General features: G+C 39.2%; 1 long non-coding RNA gene across 2 annotated transcripts in view; it reads left to right on the top strand.

The window, feature by feature from the left end:
• The window catches only part of LOC117507285, a 60,108-nt gene extending 45,478 nt beyond the window's left edge, over positions 1–14,630 (top strand). For both annotated transcript variants that reach the window (XR_004559667.1, XR_004559666.1), the window contains exons 2-3: positions 3,850–3,918; positions 14,549–14,630. This is a non-coding gene — a long non-coding RNA (uncharacterized LOC117507285). The remainder of the gene's footprint in view (positions 1–3,849; positions 3,919–14,548) is intronic.
• Positions 14,631–15,969: the final 1,339 nt, after the last annotated feature.

Raw genomic sequence — 15,969 nt, forward strand, 5'->3', positions numbered from 1 at the left:
TTAGAAAAGTATCCAACCTTTGGTCGGGGAAAAAAACTGGCATACCTGCAGCGTTAGAACCTAATCAACCTCAAAGTAGTCTCCTTGGGACTCCACACACTTCTCCCAGCGGTGCCGCCATTGTTGGAAGCATTCCGAGAAAGCCTCTTTTGAAATACAGTCTAGCTCGGCTGCCGTTGCAGCCATAATGTCTTCTCTTGTCAAATCACTTTCCTTTCAATGGCCTCTTGAGTTTGGGGAACAGCCAGAAGTCGCAAGGGGCCATATCAAGAGAGTAAGGAGCTTGTTGAACCACAGGAGTCTGGTTTTTCATCAAAAAAGTCTGAATCAAGTGCGAGGAATGTGCTGGAGCATTGTTGTGATGGAGGCGCCAATTTCCTGTTGACCACAACTCCGGTCTCTTGGGCCGCACAGCATCACATAGGTGATGGAGGACATCCCTGTAGTACTCTTTGGTGATTGTTTGACCCTGAGGTGTGTACTCGTAGTGTACCACACCGCGGGAGTCAACGAAAACAGTCAGCATCACTTTGACATTGCTGCGCACTTGGCGGGCCTTCTTTGGTCTTGGTGACTTGGAATGCTTCCACTGTGACGACTGGGATTTGGTTTCCGGGTCGTACCCGTACACCCAGGACTCGTCACCAGTGATTATGGTGTTCATGAAGTCGGGGTCACTGTTTGTGGAGTCCAGCATGTCCTGTGAGACTTCAACACGAAGTTGCTTTTGCTCCATCGTCAGCAGCTTTGGCATGAATTTCACCACCACTCTCTTCATGGCCAAATTTTCGGTCACAATGGAATGTGCCGAAAAATTGCTGATGCCCACCTCTTCCGCAATTTCTCGGATAGTCACATGACGGTCCCGCATCACCACAGCGTTCCGTCATTTTCCTTGCAATGAAAAACCACAGAGAGCACTACACATGACCTCACGCAAATGCTGCTTGCCAGCAACTGACGCTATCAACAGGCGGGAAAGAATTCACGCATGCGCTCGAAGGTTCAAGGTCGGCTCATGCAAGCATGCTTGATTCAAATCCATCAGGTTTTCACAAAAAAAATATATAAATAAATAAATAAATAAGGTCGGATACTTTTCTAACAGACTTCGTAGTATGTGGAAATCTGTCCTAAGGATCTTGCCCAAGGGCCCTTCGTGATCCTCCCCCTTCCCCTCTGGCTAATGTGGATTTAAATTGAGGATCCTCTGGTCACAAACCCCACCACTTTAACCACTTGACCCTAACCTTCCCCATTTAATTCATATATCGACTTTCTGTTAGTCAAAAAAACTTTGGCATCGGGTAATCTTGAAAAGTCCAACTCGTACTGAACTGTTTTTGAGTAATTGGTTGAAGATGCACTTAGCTTTAGTGTTCAACAGTAACTATAAGTCATGTCGCCTTTCAGTTTGTCACACTTTGAACTTTGACATTGGGTGACCTAAACAAGAAGTCCAACTGCCTCAACTAAACTTGAGGACACGGCGGCGCCACAAAGAATGAGTGAGCTGTCTGAGTGCCCCTTCTTATTCTGCTTGTTTTCTCACATTATAATACTTTAAAAATAGAAATGGTGCCATTTTCCACTGGTCATACTTATGATATTCTAAACATTGTGATTCAGCCTATTGCTAACTGAGGAAAGTTTTCAGGCTTGGTGTCTATAAAGCTGGTGAATGTTTGAATTATCACATTTCAAGAAGAAATCAAAAAGCTGATGCCACTGGTGGCACCGTCATTCCTTCACTTCAGTTATATTCTGTGTGTGAAATATGGCTCTGAGTTTTTGAAATGAAATGTTGAAAGCATTTACATTACATCATTATTTTAGTTTTACATTAACTTTAGGAATTCTGTTTTGAATTCTGTTTTGTTTTTTTGTTTTTTTTGTTTTTTTTTAACCCAAGGCCAAAATATGGCCATCGGGTATTGCAAAGACTTTGCGTCTGTCCGTCTGTCTGTGCTCAGCATAAGTCCAGTCCTGTTACTGCTAGGTTCTTCAAATTCACAGAGAGCATTCTTGGGACACAGACCTTGAACAAGTTCAAAGATGGCTAACCTTGAACTGTTTTAAGAGGTCCAAAGGTCACATTCTTTCTACACACTCTTTAATTGAGTACATGCTCATACGGCCGAGGGTATTTTAGCATTGTATTATATTTTCTTTTTCTGAGGCGAACAGTAATATTCAGTAACAGTTACATTGTGTCAGTCACCTGGGCACTGACTCTTTGCAATGTTTATGCTGCAGAACATTGAAGCTTAATATTTTTATCTCCGTCTTAAAAAGTACACTACAATCCCTGGCAAAAATTATGGAATCACCGGCCTCGGAGGATGTTCATTCAGTTGTTTAATTTTGTAGAAAAAAAGCAGATCACAGACATGACACAAAACTAAAGTCATTTCAAATGGTAACTTTCTGGCTTTAAGAAACACTGTAAGAAATCAGGAAAAAAAAATTGTGGCCGTTAGTAACGGTTACTTTTTTAGACCAAGCAGAGGGGAAAAAATATGGAATCACTCAATTCTGAGGAAAAAATTATGGAATTATGAAAAACAAAAGAACGCTCCAACACATCACTAGTATTTTGTTGCACCACCTCTGGCTTTTATAACAGCTTGCAGTCTCTGAGGCATGGACTTAATGAGTGACAAACAGTACTCTTCATCAATCTGGCTCCAACTTTCTCTGATTGCTGTTGCCAGATCAGCTTTGCAGGTTGGAGCCTTGTCATGGACCATTTTCTTCAACTTCCACCAAAGATTTTCAGTTGGATTGAGATCCGGACTATTTGCAGGCCATGACATTGACCCTATGTGTCTTTTTGCAAGGAATGTTTTCACAGTTTTTGCTCTATGGCAAGACGCATTATCATCTTGAAAAATGATTTCATCATCCCCAAACATCCTTTCAATTGATGGGATAAGAAAAGTGTCCAAAATATCAGCGTAAACTTGTGCATTTATTGATGATGTAATGACAGCCATCTCCCCAGTGCCTTTACCTGACATGCAGCCCCATATCATCAGTGACTGGAAATTTACGGGTGATTCTTAGACTACGGGCACTTATTATGTCCTTTGATCATATTGTATGAAAAACAGAAAAAAAGGGGAAATTTCACACTTTTATAATTATCTTAACAATGAAAGTGTGTTAATAAATTTGTTCTAGTAGTCTATGATGACTTTTTCACCTTTTTTCAGCATCATTATATGCAAATATTGCCGTTTTGTGCTTGTCCCACACCCAGACTTTTGATCTTCAGTGATAAAAATGAATGGTAAAGAAACGTTTTTTCTAATGTTTTAAAATATCTCTGAATAAAATATCAGTAAAATAATCAAAACATAATTGGGGTATTCAATGTCATACAACTGTTGTGATTTTTTTAAACAAAATGTAGTTGTCCCGCACTATTGCCGTAATTTCCACCACAACACTGTAATGTCCCTTTAAACAGTTTGTATGAAAGATTGTTTGGGTAGTTTCTATGGAGATAAACAGTGACATCAGAGCACATGTATATAGCGCCAAATCACAACAAACAGTTGCCCCAAGGCGCTTTATATTGTAAGGCAATGGTGTGGTGGAAATTACATTTACAAGGCCAATAGTGCCCGTAGTTAAAGAATCACCCTTACATGTTCTCTTCAGGCAGTCATCTTTATAAGGGTGATTCTTTAACTACGGGCAGAACATTCTGTTTTCTGCACTTATTGTCCACATGAAGTCAACGTGCTGCTCTGTGGTAACAGTAATTCTTGAAATAAACATGCTGGACTAGTTTCTTGTGTTGCATGTGTTTGGTAACACTTTCCTTTCTCTGTGTTTGTTCAGTCGCAGCCCAGCCAGGCCACACCCAAACCAGCTGCTCCGGTCTCCACTGGCACATCTCCAAAGTCAGAGGTATCACTGGTTTACCCCTGAAATTCTTCTCTCCAAAGGATTCAAAAGAATTTTATTTTCATATGCACAAAGGAACATGTTCCCTGCACAATGAAATGTGTCTACTGCATTTAACCCATCCTAATTGCCAGTTAGGAGCAGAAGTCGCCATTAGGCGTCCATGTAGTCTCTCAAAAGAAATTCACCTTCCTGTGTTCTGCCAGTAGTTTGCAGTGTGCTTCTCAGCCTGTGCGACCTGACCTATTATCTAGGTGGTATTTCTGTTTCCTTTCCTGTTCCAGCTCTGTATGACTTATTGTTTTACAAGCCACTACATTTTAAGCATGAATACAGGTGTATTTGTGTATAATGAGCTGAAAAAAACCCCTTTCCATTTCCTTCTGTTGAAGCACAGCAGAGGTAACACCCAGTTTCCTGGTAGGTTGGAAGCAGTTTAACCCATTAATGTTTTAAACAATGACCTGGGATTAAAGAGACTCCCCACTCATGTCTGTTTTGGAGACATGAAAGGCAGGAATTAAAGGCTGAGTCACACCATGACGGATAGAGCAAAAGGATTAGTTACGTATTCAAATATATTGTCAGTTGGCATATTTGTGTAGTCGGGCATTCTCCTGTGAATTTGGGGTTCTGATGGACAGATGGCATTTCCACTGCCAATGTAGAGATCTGCATTTTACAGAAAGATTTTCTAGTTTCAATACATGCACAGTATGTGCACTGGGGGAATCTGGATTTGAGTGGAGTTTGCCACTCGTCTAAAAGCACGACTTCATATTTCCTCACTGCTTTTGCGCTATCCTCACAATGAGCACATCAAGCTTTTCTATGCATCCTTGTCATCATGAGAATCTCCCAAGTGCAATGAGGTCCAGATAAAATAGGATTAAAAACCACACAGTGCTGTCTTTTTCTTCAGAAGTCTGATATGGAACAGCTGCAATAAGTTGCTGCATTGGAATCTGTCCTCTCTCCACTCATGCAGAATTTACACCTGGACTGGAGCTTTGACCAATCAGAAGTCCAGTCTGTAGGATCAGACAACTGCAGGATATAAACTCATAAGTACACTGCAAAAACACTTAATTTATCTTGTTTTAAGAGTTAATTTCTTATGTGGCAGCAGGAAAGCTCGCCGCCTGATCTCCGTTCAAAGTTTTGAACATGCACAAAACATTTTGACTGACTTGGTGGACATAAGCTGACAAGGAACTCATTTTTCACATGGGAAAAGGACTTTTTTGGGGTAAAAACCAACACAGACTGATAGCATCATCACCTCATATGTTTCCTTTATCCATCATGGTGTGATGGGCTTAAAGTACGGTCACATTAGCTACAAGTGACAGAGGCTAAGTGACAACTTGCTATTAATTTTCAATCAGAGTGGGCATTTTGCAGCAGCAAGAGCTCTGCTGCCAGCTAGATGAGGCCATAATAGACCAGAAGTATATTTCATGCAAATGCCGAGTGATGTGACATGGTGACAGTGTTCTATCATAAACACAAAATTCTATGTTAACAAAAAATATTCTCTATAACAAAAATTATACCAAAAATAGAAAGATCCGCACCACCACAGCGCTCCCATGCAAAAAAGCTTTATTAGTAGAGATGTGCCCTTCCTCAGACAACGATTGGATATTGCAAGAAATAACATGTCTGAAACTGAATACGCTGTTTTTGTAACCTGATAACACCTCTGGAGTGATTTACAAGACATCTTGTGGACATCAGCATGCACGCGGTCAAAGGCACATCCGGTCTTTTCAAACGCTCATGTATGCACGCATGCATGCCCTCCTGCAGACGCCATTAAAAGGTACATGCTCATACTGCCAATGGTATTTTAGCATTGTGCAATATTCTAGAGTGTAAGTCGCATTAAACATCTTTACCAAACAGGAAAACGTGCTGAGTAAACAGCTGAGTAAGAACTGACTAAATCAATGTCTGTTCCCACGTGGTGCTGCAGTGCACAAGAGAGACACATAAATGGTAAATGGACTGAATTTATATAGCACTTTTCCATCTGCATCAGACACTCAAAGCGCTTTGCAAATAATGCCTCACATTCACCCCGATGTCAGGGTGCTGCCATACAAGGTACTCACTACACACCGGGAGCAACTAGGGTATTAAGGACCTTGCCCAAGGGCCCTTAGTGATTTTTCCGTCAGTGTGGGATTTGAACCGAAGATCCTCTGGTCTCAAGCCCAAATTCATTGTCAATTATTAAATGACTAACCGTAATATTCCCAAACAGCAGAATCTACGCTGTGTACAGAGACTCAAAGAGACTGTATACAAAGACCCATTCTTTCTTCTGATCATGAGAATTAGTTACCTCAAACAGTTACGCTACTATATTACCAGAGGCTACTTTCTTCTTCTCCTTCTAAAGAAGAACAAGAAACAAAAGAAGTAGTAGTCATATAAAGAAGAAAAAACAATGTTCTTTAAGAACTTTGTTGTTCGTTCTTAAGATTTTTTTTTTAAACTGGAAAACCACACATGAATAAAAAGAGGGAAATAATTTGTATTCCCTCTTTTATATATGTGTGTGTGTGTGTGTGTGTGAGAAATAAAACGTGAGACGTGGTCATCATGGACACCCACGCTTCATGTGGTTGCGGTAGATAGATTTTTGTTTGAGATGTTTTGAAATGTGGGGATGGACCGGTTGTCTGCCTGGGCTGTTGACATCCAGGATCCAAGGTGGTTCCATGGTATCGTGGAAGTGCTGAGGTACTGCAGGTGCACATATGCTCCCAGAATTGACTTTACATAAAAAGTTGTGCCTTAATACAACTCCAGTAAATAGGAGGCAACAACAGACTAAACTGAAATGACCTTTTCCTCAGAACTCCGTTAGTGTCAATAACAATTTTATGCACTGAAGCAGTATTTTGAGTCTCACTGTGTCCTGATTAAAGTCTTCCAGGCTTGTCTTTCTGGTCTTAAGTGTGGCCCACTTATTTAGGTCAGCCTCTGTTGTCACACATCAAACATTTGTCCTTCAGCAGCTGTGCTTATGTGTGATTTATTTTGGTTCCTTCGTTCTTCTAGGAGAAGACGTTAGTGGAACATTTGTACTTTTCTGAAGCAGCAAAGTAAAGAAGTCACATTAATAATAGTAATACTGATTTATTTATTTATTTATTTATTTTTTTCTGTGACAGTGATTTATACTCTACGTGCACATTGCTCTGACAGTACCTCTCAGTTATAACTGGCTGTTGTTAGCAGCTGACCTCGTTGGCCCTTTTTAAACCTCTTGGCTGGCTTTGCTCTAGCGAGGATTAATTCCCCTTTCACTGGCTTTGTAAATGAGCTTTGCAGTGAAGCAGTGTGTACGTGCATGTATTGTACTTTAAAACATTTTGGAGCCTCAAAAGCTTCATTACCAAAAGTAACAGAATTAAGTCTGTACTTAAGGAGCTGGGATTCCTGGAAGTTGTGTTTGTAGATATTTCAGTGGTGCATTTATGTTGCTATGTTGCATCACAGTATTTATAAATACTGTGATGAATTAAGTGCATTTAGGAAAAAAAAAATCATTGATAATATTTAGTCTCATGGAGCCACTTTGGCCAAAAAAAATATGACCACCGGTAATGCAAAGACCTTGCGTCTGTCCCTCCATCTGTGCTCAGCATAAATTCAGTCCTATTGCTGCCAGGGTCTTCAAATTCACAGGGAACATTCTTTGGACACAGTGACTGTTAATCAGAGTAGAGAGGCACCATGACACCACTAGCTGGTCTTTCTCTAGCCGCTAATTCAACATGGCAGAGTCCCCTCCAAAACTGCTGCATTTCTGTGTAAATCTAACATGTTTCTCATATATTATGTCAAGGCTGGTGAGAAATAAACACTTCTAAAACTGAAAACACTATTTTTGTAGCCTGATAACACCTCTGGAGTGATTTACAAGATATCTCACGGGCACCAGCATGCACGCCCATTACACGTGGTCAAAGGTAATTTCCGCTTTTTTTTTTTTTTTTTATTGGAAATACATATTATAATACATTCATGTACCAATACAACCATATTTTAACATGTTCTAACATAAACTTGGGTCTTCCTGTAGTTGCAATGGAGTTTCTTATTTTGAATGTTCGTGTTAGCCGTATGGCTGGTCCATTTCCTTTTTGTTTTAACACCCTAGCGGGTAAAGGAGAGGGAAGGGAGAAAGAACAGAACATATACAGTTGAACTTTTTACATCCAGAGGGGTTGTACAACAGCAGTCAAGGATACTTAGAATACTTCTCAAAAGATATGTGCAGTGCTTCAGTTTCATTCAGTTATATTAGTCATTGAGATACTGCTAAGGATTTGAAAAAAAACAGAAACAAAAAAAACGTGTAACTCATAATAAATGAGAGGTTATCATTCCCTTAGTTCACTATCTTGACAAAGTCTGGTCTTCGGGGTCTAATAAAGTGCACCCATCCTTTCCAGTTTTTCATAAGTGTCCATCTTTAAATTCAAAGAAAAAGTAACCTTTTCCAAAATATATATTTCAATTGTCACGTCTATCCAGTTATTAAGTGTAGGTCCATTTTGGAGTTTCCATCTCTTAGTTAAAGCCTTTTTCCCTGCCGCCAGCAACACTCATAACAGATACTTATCTTTAGCCATCAGTCTCGGTGGAATAATTCCGAAGTACATGGTTTTGAAGTCGAAAAGTATCCATGTATTAAGGACCTCCTGTATTGCATTATGTACATCTTTCCAATAATTTTGTATTTTTGGACAGTCCCAAAACACATGGTAGTGGTTTGCAATCTGACATCCACATCCTCGCCAGCAGAGAGCAGTATTATCGTTTTGGTGTACCTTCATGACTGGGGTGATGAAATATCGTATTATGTTTTTCCAACAAAATTCTTTCCATGTATGAGATTTTGTAGTTTTCCATTGAAATGTACAGATGTCCTCCCATTCTTTATCTGTTATTGTTATATTTCCCTTCCTTTCCCATTTAACTTGTATATATTTTGTTGAGTTAGTTTCTAAATTCTGTAAACTCTTATATAGTCTGGAAATAATTCCTCTCTTTATATTCAATTTGTATGCATCAATAAACAGTTGGACAAATGGTTTACTGGCCTCTCTACCATCCCTGTTTTTTATTTTCTGATTATAGTAATGTCGCAATTGGAGGTATCTATAGAAATCTTGTTTTTGTAGTGAAAAACTATCCTTCATACTTTGAAAGCTCATAAGGGTATCCTTCTGTACAATATTACACATTGATGTAATGCCTTTTTCATTCCAAGCTCTAAATCTATCATCAAATCTGTTTGGTGTAAAGTCCGAGTCAAAGGCACACCAGCTTAGAATTCCATCCTCCTCATTCAGTTTATATTTTCTAATTAATGATTTCCAAATTTTGAGAGTGGAGTTCACCGATGGATTTTCGAGTCTATCTATGTATTGTTGTAAGTTTTTATCCGGTAGTATGGCCTGTATGTGTAAATCAGGTATCAGACCGGATTCAATATCTTTCCATTCAATATCATCCATAGGAGGGGTCGCACCACCAGATCAGCGCCCTCACCTGTGCCGAAACATAATATTTTTCCAAACATGGTAGGCCCCATCCCCCTTTTTGTTTAGGCAGTTGTAGCGTTTTATATCGTATTCTGGGTTTCTTGCCTTGCCATATAAATCTTGATATTATTTTGTCCCATTCTCCAGTTTGCTTTCTTGTAATTAATATTGGTAACGTTTGAAATAGATAGAGGAATCTCGGTAATATATTAATTTTTATTGTTTCAATTCTTGCACTCAAACTTAAGATGGGTATAAGATTCCACCTCCTAAGATCCTCCTTAATCTTACATAATAAGGGTTCGTAGTTTTTTTCATAAAGTTTTGTCAAGTCTTTAGGTAGGTTTACTCCTAAATATCTGAAGGATTCCGTTTTCCATCTCAGAGGGTATTTTTCTTTCAATTTTTCACATGGACTGAAATTATATACTAAAGTTTCAGTTTTGTTAACATTTAATTTATATCCCGACATAGAACCTATATTGTTTAGGAAAGTCAGAACCTCTGGTAAAGATGTTTCGGGGTCCTTGAGATATAGAAGGACATCATCTGCATAGCATGCTATTTTATGTTCAGTTTTGTTGACATATATTCCCTTAATTTTAGTATTCTGTTTAATATATTGGGCTAACGGTTCTAGAAATAATGCAAAGAGGAGTGGAGACCAGGCACATCCCTGCCTCACTCCTCTCTCTAAAAATGAGTGGTGTGGATAGGTAACCGTTTATTTTAATTCTTGCCGTAGGGTTATTATAGATAGCTTTGATGCTGTTTATCATCATTTCATTAAAGCCGAATTTAATTAGAACTTTAAAGAGGTATTGCCAGCTAACAGAGTCAAAGGCCTTTTCTGCATCTAGACTCAGAATTAGGGCCTTTATCGTATGTTGTTTAATATGGTTCATAATGTGGAGGGTGCGCCTTATATTATCTTGTGTGAGTCGTGCGTGTATAAAGCCTGTCTGATCATTATGGATTAGGGTGGGTAGCATTTTTTCCATTCTTTGAGCCATTATCGATGTGTATATACGGTAGTCCACGTTAAGTATCGAAATTGGTCTGTACGACTCGCACTCGAGTTTGTCTTTCCCCTCTTTATGTATGAGGGAAATAATGGCTTCTTTCCAAGACGGTGGAGTCTCGGCTTTTTTCAGTGCCCAATTACGTGCAGGTAGCAATATAGGTATGAGCTCTGCCTTAAAGGTCTTGTACCATTTGGTTGTAAATCCATCCCCACCTGGTGATTTATTACTTTTGAGTCTATTTATTGCATCTGATAATTCTTTTATTGTTATTTCTGTACTTAGGATTTTATTTTGTTCTTCTGTCATAACTGGTAGATCTAGAGATTCCAGAAATGAGTCAATCTGATCTTCTTGAGTCTCTGTTGTTCTGGAATAGAGTCGTTTGTAAAATAATTCAAAAACTGTTTCGATCTGTTCTTGTTTGCTTTCAATACTATTTTTCTGTGGGTTTCGAATTTTATATATCATATTGTTCGCGTATTGTTTTTTTTTCAGCTTCCAAGCTAATAATTTTGTGAATTTAGGTCCATTTTCATAAAATCTTTGTCTAGTGAAGAGCATTCTCTTTTCAATTTCTTGCGTATACATTAGATTAATTTCATTTCTAACTTTTTTCCGTTTTTGTAGTGTATATGAATCTTGAGTTAATGCATGGTAGCTTTCCAACTGCTTTAGTTGTTTTTGTAAGTCAAGCAATTTTCTTTGGCTTAATTTCTTTTTGAGCGAGGACATAGCAATAATTTTGCCCCTTAATACCGCCTTTGCTGCATCCCATACCATAGGTGGTGAAGTTTCTCCATTAGTATTTTCCTTTATATACATTTGAATTTCATTTATCATTTGTTTCTTGAATAGTAGATCATTGAGAAGGCTGGAATTAAAACACCATGTTGCATTCCTCCTACGGCTTTCCAGATTAAGGGTGAGGTATATTGGGGCATGATCACTTAGGTCTATTGTGCCAATTTCTGAATCTACAACCCTTGATTTATCCCGGGCAAATATGATGAAATAGTCAATTCTGGTGTATACCGAGTGGGCAGTGGAAAAGTGTGTATATTGTTTAGTAGAGGGGAACATATCCCTCCATATGTCAGTTAGTCCTACTTCATTCATCAATTCTTCAAATTTCCTACTTAATTGCTCTAGAGGCATATGAGGGGTTTGATACGTCTAGCTTTGGTTGCAAATGTAGATTTAAGTCTCCCCCACATATTAAAACCCCCTTTGATTGACTCACTATCTTGTCAAAAATTTTCCTATAGAACAAAAAATTACTTCCGGGGGGGCGTATATATTCAGTAGGGTAACCTCTGTCCCTTCTAGTATGCCTCTAACCAGGATAAATCTGCCTTCCTTATCTTTTTGAGCATATGTGTGTTGAAAGGCCAACTTGTTGGAAAGTAGAATAGCAGCACCTCTCTTGTGTTTAGCTTTGTATGATGAGAAGAAAATGTTTGAGAAACCCATTCTTCTTAATTTCTCATATTCTGCATTGTTTAGGTGCGTCTCTTGTAGATATACAATTTCTGCTTTCTCTTTTTTCATTTTCGATAGTATCTTACTGCGTTTCACTGCATTCAGTATTCCATTCACATTGAAAGAAGTAAATTTCAGTTCTTGATTAGCCATTTCCTTTCTTATGTGAGATCAAAAGGTCATAACTATGTGCTACAGGTTTTCTCTCTGGTGAACTGGTGAAAAACACACAAGTAAATATATAACTAAAGCAGCTACTAATATTGAACAAGCTGAACAAATACAGAACATTGGCTTAAAAAAAAAAGGAATTTGTTAAATAATCCCTTAAGTAGCCATAATGTATCTGGCTTTGGAGGGAATGCCTCTTTCAACACCTGCAGGTACTGGGCCCTCTCTAGGAGTCTAGACCATAAGACATCCATTGTCTTTAAGTGGTTATTGTCTACCTCCGACTCATTTTAATATTTTTTTTTTTTTCTTTTCTTTTTTTTCCCTTTTTCTTTATTGAGGAGATGGGGGGGGGGGGGGGGGGGAAGGGGGAACATATCTGTGACCTGTCTATCTATTCCTATTAAAAAGAGTATGGTCTTTCTCTAGGTCAGTAATACATTGTTCCTTATCGCAGCCTTTGTTTTTAATCAGATTATTTTAAGAGTTTGGAATAGGTGGAAATAAATGTTTCTGATTTTTCTATCTCTTCTTCTGTTTCTTTCTTTCCCTTTTAAATCATTTTAACTGTTTTTAAGTGGAAGTCTGTCGTCTGAAGGTCTGCAGCTTTTCTCTGATGTCGATGCTCCGTGGTGAACCTCTGGTGTGCGCCGCTTGTCCTCCCGTTGTGCGCCAGGGGTTCTGGTTCAGTTTCTCGAGTGGGTCTTCTGGTGGGGGGACTGCTTTGACTGGGAGGCCCCTGGTCTCCATGTCGCTGGTGGCTTCACTGATCGTGTGGTAGAGTCGTGTCCCCTCCTCATAGAAGACCCGTAGTTTGGCAGGATATGGTGTCTGGAAACGAATCTTCTTCACTTTTAACATTCATTTCACCTCATTGTATTCCTTTCTCTTATTCAGAATGGTCGAAGGGTAGTCATGATCAAAGTAGATTCTCTGGTTGTCCAGAAGGATTTCCTTCTTTTCCCATGCTCTGCGTAGAACTTCTTCTTTTGCTTTGTATCCGTGAAAATTAATTACAATCGATTGAGGTCTGCCTGCAGCGGCGGGTTTCATAACTAGCGCTCTGTGTGCTCTTTCAATATGGAGTTCGGTGGTCGGTGGAAAATCCAGATTTTCTCGGAGAAGCGTTTCATTGAAAGTTACCATCGAGTTTCCTTCTGGTACATTGTACAATCTGACATTTTCCCTTCTCGCTCTCCCCTCCTGATTGATTAGTTTCTCTTCATGCTGCCGCTGAATCTTTAGCATGTTTCTTATCACTTCCTCCGCTGCTAGCAGCCTCGCTTCGGTGCTGTCAATGCGCATCTCCGCTTCTTCAATCCTCTGGTTTGTTTTGTTAATCTCATCTTTTATTTCGACAAATTGCTGACCATTCTCTTTTCGGAACTCTAAAATTTCTTGAAGGATTCGTTCCATATTCACCTTTGGTCTTTCGGTGCTTTTCTGCCGTCCGCCATCTTTAGCATTAGCACCCGCCTATGTAGCTTGTCTTTCCTCCTCATTTTCATAAGATTCCGCTGCGTTTTTCTTACTTTTTGTCCTCATCTCCATCGTTACGCCGCTATCCAATTGTTTTGGTATATTCTTGTGGTTATTTTCAGGTTAGCAGGGTGTTTTTATATTCTGGTCGGAGGAGATCATGTTTTACTCTGCCATCTCGGTGGTGGCGGAACCGGAAGCTCAATTTCCTCTTTTTTCAAAAACTCGTACACGCACACACATGCCATTGACACGTTCAAAGGTACGCGTCATCATCCCCTACCATCCCTGGTTCTCAAGACCAGGCACCTAAGTGGCTCTACTCTACTCTTTTCTACTCTCCTATTTTACACTTCCTTTTTAGATATTTAGATATACCTTAGTATACTGGCATAGTTCCACCTTAGAATTGGAATATAATATATAAGATATACCTTAGTGAATTTTCATGTTCATATGGCCGAGGGTAGTTTAGCATTGGGTTATATAATTATTATTATTATTGTTAATAGTTCTTCATGTTGTATGTATTCCAAGCTCCTATAAAAATGGTCCAGGCTTTTGTTGCAAAGAAACCTGCACTCTTTCAGAGTGTCATGTTACATACATAGTTTGAGAACACTGATCAGCTTCCATACCATCAGGGAATACATTACCCTGGACTAGGGACTATAAAATTCTCAGGTCCATATTGTTGTTGCAGAAAATGTTTTGAGTTCTGGTGTGAAAAGAATGAAAGTCTGTGGAAAACTGAAAAGGTACCTGTGGCGTGGAAGGACCTGTGGTTCGTACCATGTACGCCATTTGGCCTAATCTTGTGTTAATCTTATAATTTTCCTCTGTTCACTACTTGTATTTATCTTTATTAGAAAATGGCAGATGTTTGACCTCTGAACCCCTGGTGCTTTGCAGAAGCCGGTGTCTACATTTTCCATGACTACCAGATCTGCAGGACGCGCTGCCACAGCCAGCCAAGAGCCACCAAAGGTAGATGGATTCTGGGTACCTAAAAGACTGTCAAGGGGCTTTCTGCTGTTTGATGTGTTGTAACAAATTACTGCTTTCTTCTTTTGTCGAAACACTCACAGCGAAGCTTCATTTCTTATGACCTTCCTTCTCTTTTTCCCTGGTTTCATGTTGTTTTAATCTCTGGCTTTGCAACTTTTTTTACATCTCTGAAGTTCTGTGGCTGAGGCCTGGATACACCTTTAGATCTCACAGAGGCTTTGTTGTGAGTTCTCCTGTGGTCACACTTGGAATGTACGCTTCTCACAAATTGTGGTGGCAGCTGACTTTATAAATGATAATCCCATGACATTCTTTAATCACATGCTCTGTGGTTTGTAAAGTAACATACTTTTTGTTAAATGTCCATTTCTGGGCCTAACATTAATGGCATGGTATTAGCTGTGATCATAGCCATGCCAGTGAGCACTCAAGAGTAACAGTTCTGTCAAGATGCCAATGACATTGGTGTGTGGGTGGGGGTTCTTTATGGGGGCACTTCTGACAAAATATTCATAATATCCTATATACCAGATTACTTTTTTTTTTTTTTTTTTTTTTTTTTTTTTTTTTTTACTTAATTTCCTACAAACTGAAAAAATCTTGAAAGTATGAGAGAGGTAGTGATTACAGTGTCGGTTACATCAGCGTTATTCTCTGACTGTGATTGTATGTTATGTCACAATGCTTTTACAGATTTTTTTTACATTTTCAAAGCACTTCCTTTGTGTTACATTCAGGTATTTCTGTGTTAAAAGTGTCTGATGTTTTTACCACACACACACACACACACACACGTGTGTGTGTGTGTGTGTGTGTGTATATGTGTATGTGTATGTATATGTGTATGTGTATGTGTATACGTATGTGTATACGTATGTGTACAAGGGCTGTCCGTAAAGTATAGGTCCTTTTTATTTTTTTCAAAAACTATATGGATTTCATTCATATGTTTTTATGTCAGACATGCTTGAACCCTCATGCGCATGTGTGAGTTTTTCCACGCCTGTCGGTGACGTCATTCGCCTGTGAGCACTCCTTGTGGGAGGAGTCGTCCAGCCCCTCGTCGGAATTCCTTTGTCTGAGAAGTTGCTGAGAGACTGGCGCTTCGTTTGATCAAAATTTTTTCTAAATCTGTGAGACACATCGAAGTGGACATGGTTCGAAAAATTAAGCTGGTTTTCAGTGAAAATTTTAACAGCTGATGAGAGATTTTGAGGTGATTCTGTCGCTTTAAGGACTTTTCACTGTGCGAGTCGTCGTGCAGTGCTCTCAGGCGGCGTCATCAGCCTGTTTCAAGCTTAAAACCTCCACATTTCAGGCTCTGT

The sequence above is a fragment of the Thalassophryne amazonica genome, chromosome 3, assembly GCF_902500255.1.
Source record: "Thalassophryne amazonica chromosome 3, fThaAma1.1, whole genome shotgun sequence".
In the NCBI taxonomy this organism is placed as follows: Eukaryota; Metazoa; Chordata; class Actinopteri; order Batrachoidiformes; family Batrachoididae; genus Thalassophryne; species Thalassophryne amazonica.